This window comes from Vicugna pacos, chromosome 14 (assembly GCF_048564905.1).
Source record: "Vicugna pacos chromosome 14, VicPac4, whole genome shotgun sequence".
Classification (NCBI taxonomy): Eukaryota; Metazoa; Chordata; class Mammalia; order Artiodactyla; family Camelidae; genus Vicugna; species Vicugna pacos.
This window is the reverse complement of record NC_133000.1, coordinates 6470144-6479928: the sequence shown is the minus strand read 5'-3', so window position 1 is coordinate 6479928 and position 9785 is coordinate 6470144.

Below are 9785 nucleotides of genomic sequence, written 5' to 3'. Positions count from 1 at the left end.
AAAGCCACAAAATAACCTCACAGTCAGCAAACGGGATCAGTGGTGACTCACTGTTCCCAGCAGCTTCTGAGGTGTTTTCTCAATGTTAACCACTGATCAGTTCATATCCAGACTTGCATCTTGCCTGTGGCATTTGCTGCAGATCAATGTCTCACTATTTGTAATCATAGCACAAAACAATTTTGTCATGCTTTTACGGGGAGACTGAAACTTACTGTTTGGAGACAGATTCACTTTGTCAAAGTACTGAGCAGATTTGGTGTGGTTAAGCTTTCCTGGTGGGCAGGCTGATGAGGAAGTTTCCCTGCACTATGGCTACTTGCTGTGGCAGGTGTGCGTGGGCTAACTCTGCCACCCTGGATGCTTCCTGAAAGACAACCCACCAAAATTAGTTACTTTTGAGTCTGTATTTGCATGTAGCTTTTAAACAATAGACGCATGTATAATTTGAAAGCTCTATGATAGATTAGCTTTTCCAGTCACCTGTGGTTTTTCTTTCCCAGAACTGCAGTCAAGCATGGGCCCCTTACCAGTTCCTCTGCTTCAGGATGGGTGGTGCACAGCATAGTGGAAAGAGCACATTTTGGGGAAGGAAGAGGTTTGGTTTTGTATCCAAGGGTCCAAACTGTGCTGTCCCCACCCCCTCCCAGCACTGTGGTTTTTAGGCAGATCACCTAACTTTTCTGAATCTCCATTTCCTCATCCAAATCCACAGTACATACCCTTGGCTGAATCTCTGATGTTGTGGATTCCTCTAGTGCAGGGTTTCTCAACCTCAGCTCTGTTGTCATTTTGGGTTGGGTAATTTTTATTATTACTATTTAATACTAACAGTTTGTGTTTATGTAAACTTGGTATTTTGTTCATCATGAATTTTCTACATGAATTTTTAAAATTCATACTTTATGGTTGATTTACAATATTGTATTAGTTTAAGGTATAAAAGATAATGATTCCAAATTTTTATAGCTTATACGCCTTTTAAAGTTATAAAATTTTGGCTCTAGTCCCTGTGCTGTATGAAGATCTTTGTAGCTTATTTATTTTATACATAGTTCAGGTGGGCTGGGGAATTCTTTGTTATGGGGGGCCTGCCCTGTGCACTGAAGAACATTTAACAACATCCCTGGCCTCACGTTGTGACAATGACCCCTGTCCCCTGAGGACCCCTGCTCTAGGGAAAGTGACTTTGAACTTTAAAATCATAGGCAAAGAGAAGGAAGTAAACTGGCCGCGTGCCTTCTGGTGAGCCGGCGCTCTGCTCCGTGCTCTGACGCAGGCTTCACGATAATCCTCACTGGTTTATGTGGGTGAGAACATGAGCTGAAAGATCATTTGACCAAGTTAAAAGGTTAATCAGAACTTGGAGCTGACTGATTCTGAAGGCCATGTTCTCTCCATGGTGGCAGAGTGACCACAGCATGCGCCTACCCTGGCGTAGAAGTTGATCAGCAACACCAAAGACGCGTTCATCCTCGTTGAAAACTCCCAACGGGAGGACTCCAAATCTGTTCCCTGAAATTAGCCGCAAAGTTCAGCCGTGTTAGGATCTGCTGTGTTTTCACCAGGCTGTGTCCAGTTCTCCAGCCATGTGCTTATGTGAAACACCAAAGCTTTTCTTTACCGATTATAGATTCTTAGCCCAGTGTTTTCAAACCCGATCAAGACCCGTATTTTTCTTAAAAAAAAAAAAAAAAACAAGTAAAACAAAATATCAGTGCATCAGGAGGAAGCAAGGTACCATTCCTTGATGCTTTTGTTAGACAATTGCAATTGTTCAAAAAAAAATAACAAGCTTGTCTTTTCTTTGAAAATTATTAGATTAGAAACAGTGTTTCACAACACTGGCTGCATTTTGGAATTTCTCAGGGGCTTAAAAAAAAAATACACCCACCTCTAGAGATTCTGATTTAATTGGTCTGAATGGGACGTGGGCATGAGGATTTGAAAAGCTTCCCAGATGAGTGTCACACAACCTGAAGAACCGCTGGACTGTTGCCTCCGTGTGAGGCGTCCTGTGCGATGCCTTTGATACCTCAGCCCTAACAACCCGAAGTCTCATTTTCTGAGCATCAGTGCTATATTCTGTGGATCAACTGATACATGCTTATCCACTTATAGTTTTCTGACTTAGATTTTTCTCACTGGCTATAGATGTTCAGCACCCCTCACCCCAAGAACCCCTGCACCAACATCCTCCCTCCAGGGGTTTCCCACATTTTTTATTATCAAAAATAAGACAGTGCGGAGAATCGGGAAACAGCCCCCTATATACTGAGTACTGGCTCCAGCTTAGTTAGGGGGCAGTACTGGATAGTAAATTAAGTGCTTCGTGGCATTTCAGTCAAATATACATGGGTTTACATTCTGGCTCCACTTTTTATAAACAGCACGACCTTGGCATTGACCTCTCCCGGCCAGTTTCCTCTGTAAGATGTTTCTCCCCCCACAGGAGTAAAGGCGCTTGTCCCTGTGAAGCGTGCGGCGATCTTGGTGCGGAGCCCACCCCCAGTGAAGGCTACGTTTGATGCCGGAGGGCTCCGCCTGTCTCCTCCTCACTCCTCTCCACCGTCAGTGCACCCTGCTTACTCCTCCCCTCCCACCGCCGCACACACAAATACCGCATTTTTTTTTTCATTTCTTCCCTTCCTTTCAGGTTTTCTGTGGAAAGTGCGGCTTTTTAAATAGACATGGGCAGTCAGAGCAAGGCTTTCTTCCTGCTCGGTGAGCCATCCAGCCACCACGGCTTAGTGGAAACGCAGAGTCTGTTTTATTACTCAGGGCTACCTCTTTGCTAACCACTTCCAGGTTGGGGAATGTTCTGAATGCCAGATGGTACCAGAAATGTGTCTGGAGAATATTGACTTTACTGTCAATAAACAGGACAATATTTTCGCAGTTTCGAAGATGTGATTGTCAGGATTTGTGAACTGTCCTGTTTACTAACATAAGAAAACCTCTCTGCAAGAGTCACTTTGACAATATCCCCTTCCCTTCGAACGACAACAATCCCAGAGTAGCATTCTTTTTTTTAATGCCCCATCTTTTAATTTAGACAAGTTGAAAGCGAAATGCAATGAACACGTGACTGGTCACTGCAACGCTCACCCCTACGACTTCACCACGAGGCTTCTCAGCACGGGGACCTCTGCCCAGCCGCAAGTCCAGTACCACATCCCAGAACCTGCTCACGGGCACGATAGCATTATTGGGTCCAAAGTCCCGAGCGTCCTTTACAGCTATATTTTGGATTTAAGATGCAATTGAGGATTATATGCTTCATTTGGTTGTCATAATCTGCCCAACACTTTTTACATGATGTAAGCTTTTTTTTTTTTTGGAGAATTCTGGACATTTTACAGCAATAGTTTCTGTAAGCATGTTGCCTAAAGGACAGCTCTATTAGAGGAATCAGAAGACGGCTCTTAATCAGTCAAGTAATTCCTGATAGACAGTACTTGTAACCACTGATCCATGTGATTAAAGAGCGTTGAATAACCAGTCTGTGGGTAACTCAGGGAGACGGGGCTTGCACAACACAGAGCCAGGTGCACCTGCCCACTGTCCTCGCTGAGGTCTGCTCTCCCCGCGGCAAACTTGCTCCCCGGGCAGGGTGGGGAGCGCCCCGGCAGACGTGCTGACACACACCTTCCTGTGTCAAGGAGTCGGGGGAAAACTTGTGATGGGTACCCTCCCGGGGACCAAATTATGTGCAGGAGTGAGCTCTGTCAGAGCACAGCCACTTCCCTGTGGAGTGGAGGAAGTCAGAATAATCCTTAGGGAAAAAAACACACACTGGCCAACTAGGGAATAAAGAAAAAGAGGAAAAGAAGGAGGTGCTGGCACTGCCTTCCTGGAATCCTTGCTCTTCCCGTACAATCCACTACATTTACTTCCAGGGTATACAAATACCTTTTTAAATGTTGACTTTACTAAGTTGATTTCTGGCTTTCTTTCATTGGAGGACACTTTCAACAGGTGACCCATACTCGTTGCTTCCAGGATGGGTCCAAAGGCCTGGGCTCTGGTCCTCACTCAGCCAATTTCTAGTGTTGTGACTTTGGGCCAGTTACCTTTCGAAGCCTCAACAATCTTCACTTCAAAAACACGTAATAATATTTGTCCTACTTTTCTGAAAACCCAAAACAAAAGAGGAAATCTTGAAAGTAGCCAGAAAATGAAGACACATTCAATTCAGAGGAGAAAGATAAAATGAACAGCACATTTCTTGTCAGAAACCAAATAAACCAGGGCTGAAAGGGAAAACAAAACCCCCTCTCAATCCAGAATTCTATACCCATGGCAAATATCTTTCAAAAAAGGAAGAGAAGTCTTTATCAGAAAAACAAAACCTGGGTCATTTATTGCTGGAAGAACTCAATATGAGAAACGTTAAGAGGGGGCACTTCTCAGGACAGGGGACTGTGCTCCCAGAAGAGTGCACACGCCCCCCCACATTTTTTCTCACACCCGTATCCCCTCCACACACACACACCACCTGGCCCCACCTCCCACCGGCCCTGCCCTGCCTGCCTTCCCACTGCCCAGGCCTCCCCCTCCCCGAGGAATCCCAGCCAAACCTCCTGACCACATCCATTAGCTGCCCCTGCGGAGCTCCATCGACTTCTATCCTGTTGCGTTTAAGGCATTACTTTATAGTGATCTCTTTATATGTCTTTCTCCTGCTAAACTGTGTTCTCCTTGACAACAGGGACAGTGTCCTAGTCCTATTTGTGTCCCCAGAGCTTAGCACAGAGCCTGATATGTAGAGGATTTGTTAACTAAACAAACAAATGAAATAATTAACAGACAGGTGCTGGCCAGATGGCACATTCTTGAGAAGGAAAAGTGTGCCCCATTCTAGACGCCTTAGTGCCTGTGTTCACTTGCCTAGGGCTGCTGTGACCAACAGCCACAAACTGGGAGGCTTTCTCTTACAGATCTGGAGGTCAGACGTCTGAAATCAAGCTGCTGGCAGGGCTGCTCCCCCTACACCCCCTCACCCCGGGATCCAGGGGAGAATCTGTCCTTGCCTCTTCTAACCTCTGGCCGGCTCCAGGCAGCCCTTGGCTTGTGGCTGCGACCTCCCCTGTTTCTCCTTTGCACCACATTTCCCCTTGTGTCCCTCTCATCTCTTTTTGCCTCTCATAAGGACACTTGTGATGGCATTTAGGGCCCACCTGAAAAATCCACGGTCATCTCCTCATCTCCTGACCCTCCTGTACTTAAATCTGCAAAGACCCACTTCCCGGTAAGGTCATGGTCACAGCACATGGGATTAGAACTTGCTGTCTGGGGGTGGCTGTTATTCAGCCCAGACAGTGCTCCCCAGTGAATGAAAAAATTGTTGCCTGCATCTTTCTTTTAGTGTTTTCCTGTCTGTGTTTCACCAGAGAGACATCTCCCAAATAAAATGGGCCTGCTGTGTTGTTGTCTAGGAAAACTAAACCAGTAATTAAACTTCTTAAGCCTTTAGTAAAACCTCTGATGGTGACAAAGATGCGCAGAGATGCTAGTGTTCTTCGTGAGAGCTGCCACCGACAAGAGGTAGGAGGAAGCAGGGAGGCTGGCAGGTGTGTTTCAGGACAGGAGGTCAAGGAAGGTGAGACACCGCCTGGAGTATTTCAGACTAGCAGATAAACTACAAAATATTCTCTTGGGGATCTTGAAACTGAGAGGAAGGGAAGGCAGACCTAGGTTTCACCTGAACTCAGCCGGGGGTGAGGGGCTGTGTGGGATGGAGGAGAGAGTATGGCCTCAGGATTCAGGAAGCACAGAGTGGCCTCAACGTATAGAAGATCATGGCCCCTTCCTGAGTCTCAGAGCGTCCTGACCAAGCCTCCAGGAGCTGGAGCCGGCCTCCGCCTGAGCACCCAGAGTGGAGAAAAGACCACAGTCCCTCCTTGGTGGGCCCCTATTTTCTATCAGAGCATCCTAAAAAATTTGTGCTCTGAGGCTCCTTTAAGTTGTCCAGACAGGAGGAAAGAAGACAGTCCCAGCTTCTATATCACCGACTAGAGACCCGGATTCCGACTGGACTCACCAAACCCTCACCAAACCCTGGTGGCAGATCTGGGTCGGAGGAGGGATGGCCCGCTCAGCAAAGTCAGGCGTTCCACTCCATTGTTTCACAACTCTGCCTCGTTTTCTTCCAGCCCAGACCAATTGGAAGTTGCCCCTGGAGGAATCCAGAACCCTGCTCGGCTTGATTTATAAGGCAGGTTTTGTTCTGAACACTGCTGACTTCATGTAACGGCCTTCTTTCCTCAGGGGAGTAGTTAAAAGGGGGAACCCGCCCTCAGCAAAACAACGTTCATGCAGGGCTCTCAGTTTAAACAGGACCACGTGGGCAGGCTAGAACCCCCAGGCTTGAACTCTAAATTACGGTCCAAAACTCAAGGATTAAAAATGAATACTTCATTAAAATAGAGAGAAACCCACTGTTTAAAAGTTCATTAAAAAAAAAGCACAGTGGGAAAAGAGGTCCGGACAAGTTAGGCTGATGGCTCAAAGACTCAGAAACAGAGGTGGGGAAATCTGGGGAGCAAACTGCAGCCCCCTCCCTTTTAACAGCTGAGGAAATTAAGGCTCAAGGGGTAGAGTCCTCATAGTTTCGTGGTGAATGTGGCAGAGCACGGGGAGCCAGCCCCCAGGCCTCAGCCCCTAGCCCCCGGCCCCGAGACCCTGGCTTGCCCTCCTTCTCCCTGTGCCTCTAGCTTCTTCCCGCACCCCTAGGGCCTTAACGTGCGTGTGCACGGCCCCCCAGCCAGCGTGTCCAGTATCTGCACCCCAGGGAACATCTTAGTCCTTAGCCACCTCGAGGGGCTGGGACCAGTGGTCCCCCAAGGATGGATGGACCTGGGGGTGCTGCACAGGCTCTGAATGCAGACTCAGGGCCACTGAGGCAGGGGATCCCCAGGTCCCAGGACCTGCAGGGTGGTCTAGAAGGGGGTGCAGTCTTTGGGAGGACTCTTCTCCTTGGTCCTGCAGACCCTGGCCCCAGGGGGTGTGGCGGGGCCAGGACAGCGCCTTTGGCCCGTTTCAGTAGGATACTTGTCATGAGCTGACCAAAGAAAGGGGGAGTGGGCCCTGGAAAGTGCTGGACTTTGGGGGTTAGGAGACTTCCGAGCTTTGCAGTTATGGGTTCCCTTCACCGTAAGGTCTTCTCGGCAAAACGATGGCTCTGAGTCAGAGGCAGAGATGAATAGCCCAGTGTTTGGGGCCGAACTAAGATTTGAATTGTGAGGGTTTTTTGTGTTGTTGTTGTTGCTGTGTGACTTTGGGCAAAATATTTAATTTCTACGATGACCGGTTTTCTCATCTGTAAAGCAGGGGATGTAGCCTGGAGAGGGTCTAGAGAGCCTGCTTTGAGGATTAAATGATGTCCATGAAGAGGCGAGCCTAGTCAGTGATCTGTAACCGGCAGTGTCGTGTTGTTCTTTTCCTATTACGGCTGGGACCTCTGAGACGGCGCGTGGCTTGGAGGTGATGGTGCAAGGAGAGGGCCACTGGCCTTCTGATGTCATTCCCTCTTCTCTGAGAGTCACTGCAGTTGGTAGTTAGGAGTGTGGGCTCTGGATCATTGTGTGCCATTTTGTTAACTGTTAAGCATTGGCAAGTCGCTTAACTTCATGGAGCCTCAGTTTCCTTGTTGGTGAAATGGGCCAATAAGAGCATCTATTCCCGGGGGCAAGATTAGAAAGAAGTGAGATGATTCATCTAAGGTCTTAACTAGGGCTCGCCTAGCACAAAGCAAACCTTCAAAACTGTCAGCTTTCTTACTAGCACCCCCTTCCCCTCCCTCTGCTCCCAGCCCGGCTTGGGCAGCTGCTGTCAGTGATATTCGGGGTCCTGGTGGAGCTGCTTCAGGGCCCATCCGCCCTGTGCTCTCTTCGCTCAATGAAATAATGGCTCCGAGGAGGAAAAACCTTGAATCCAATTTGTTTGCTTAAATCCAAGCTCTAATTGCTTTGGGAAGAAGCCCATGTTGGCTGAAATCACTTCTTGTTTTGTTTTTCTTTGCCCCGTCGGGCAAAGCTGAATCTCAGTCAGACTTCTTGATCAACCAGGGAAGAAGAATTTGCCAAGAAAAGAAACTAGCAGCCTGGTCTCTGCAGCACTCGAATAGGGAAACTGCTATGTGATCAGTATCATTTCTGGGCAGCTTCACGTCCTCCTTCTTCCTGGGTAAGAGTTTAAATCGAACAAATCACCAATGATGGACAAATCCAGCTTCTCCGCAAGAGCTGACACGCAGTGGACCTTGTGGCACCAGAGGGTCTGGTAAATGCTGGGCACCCCCAGTGCGGGCGCTCCCCGGAAGGGCTTGCTCTGCTCCAGAGGCGGCCTGGAGGGAAAGAACCAGGTGAGTGCGTATTCCTCGTGCAGCTGGTGGCTCACTCCTGCCTCTTGCTGAAATGCAAGCCCCTGGATGGAGGGCAGCGGTACCTGTCATCAGAGCACATGGTCCACTAGCAAAGACATGTCTATGTTGATCCTTTCTACTTGATCCTCAGTCACCAAGGCGCTCCTCCTGTTCATTTCTGAACACCTTGGAAAGCCACCGACTTCCACCCCTCAAATGCCTTCCTTTCATAACAGTCCTTGCCACTGTCACCTCCCCCCGCTCCACACAGCTCTGGGCTAAATACAGGGAACTACTCCCCTTTCTGACTCATCTGGGGGCCTTCCTTGCCTCATGCTCCTCCTTTATTTCTCTCTTTAATTTTTAATTGTGGTAAAACACACAGAACAAAAAGTTGACCACCTTAGTCATTTTAAGTGTGCAGCTCTGTGGCCTTAAGTCCTTTCACAGTGTTGTGCAACCATCACTACCATCCATCTCTGGAAATCTTGTCATCTTGCAAAACCGAAACTCGGTGAAAAAGAACTACCCCACCCCCGGCCTCTGGCACCCACTGTTCTGCTTTCTGTCGCTGGGAGTTTAGGACTCCAACCTCATGTGAGTGGGATCATGCAGCACGTGGCCTTTTGCAGCCTGCTTCTTTCACTGAGCATAATGTCCTCTATGTTGTAGCAGCTCTTACTTCTCTTAAAATCCCCTTTGAACGGACTACTTCCCATACATCTTTCAGGTCTGAGTACAAAGTCCTTTCCTCCAGGAGGCCTCCTCGACCCCGGCACTGGTGCTCCCACAATGCTTTGCACCCCTCCTGTCAGGGGAGAGCCAGGCGGTGAAGGGACGGAGCCCAGAGACCCCTCTGCCCCCACCAAGTACACGCTCCTCGGGGCACAGACTCCGTCCCCTTCCCAGCTGTACCCCAGTGTCTCGTCACAGCCCGTGCCTGGCAGGGTGGAGCTCAGCAAACAATGAGAGTGAGTGTTGAACAAACATTCCCTGAATTATTTGCTGACAATTTCCAGCACAAGCCTGGAGGCCAAATCTGCATGTCCTTGACCCAGCAGGGGTACGAGGAATCTTAACCAGCCTTTGCTGGAGCATATCGTCTCCAAGGCCGGGCTCTCCATCTGATCACTGATTCTCTGGCCTCCCCCACAGCCCCTGCTCAGTCAGCACCGCTGTCCTTGGAGAACCCAGTGGCATCTACAGCCCTTGTGCTCCACGCACAGCCCCCGTCACCCCTCCGCCCTCCTGGCACCGTGTCTCCGGAGGTGGTTTCCCAGTCTGCCTCTCCTGTCCTCACTTCACCCTGCCCAGCCCGGGAGGCTCCTACTCCTGGCCGCCTCTCCACCCCTTTCCATTTAAGGAACCCCGTCATGTGTCTCAGCAAGTAACACTAGCACGATCACTCGGGCCTGCATGC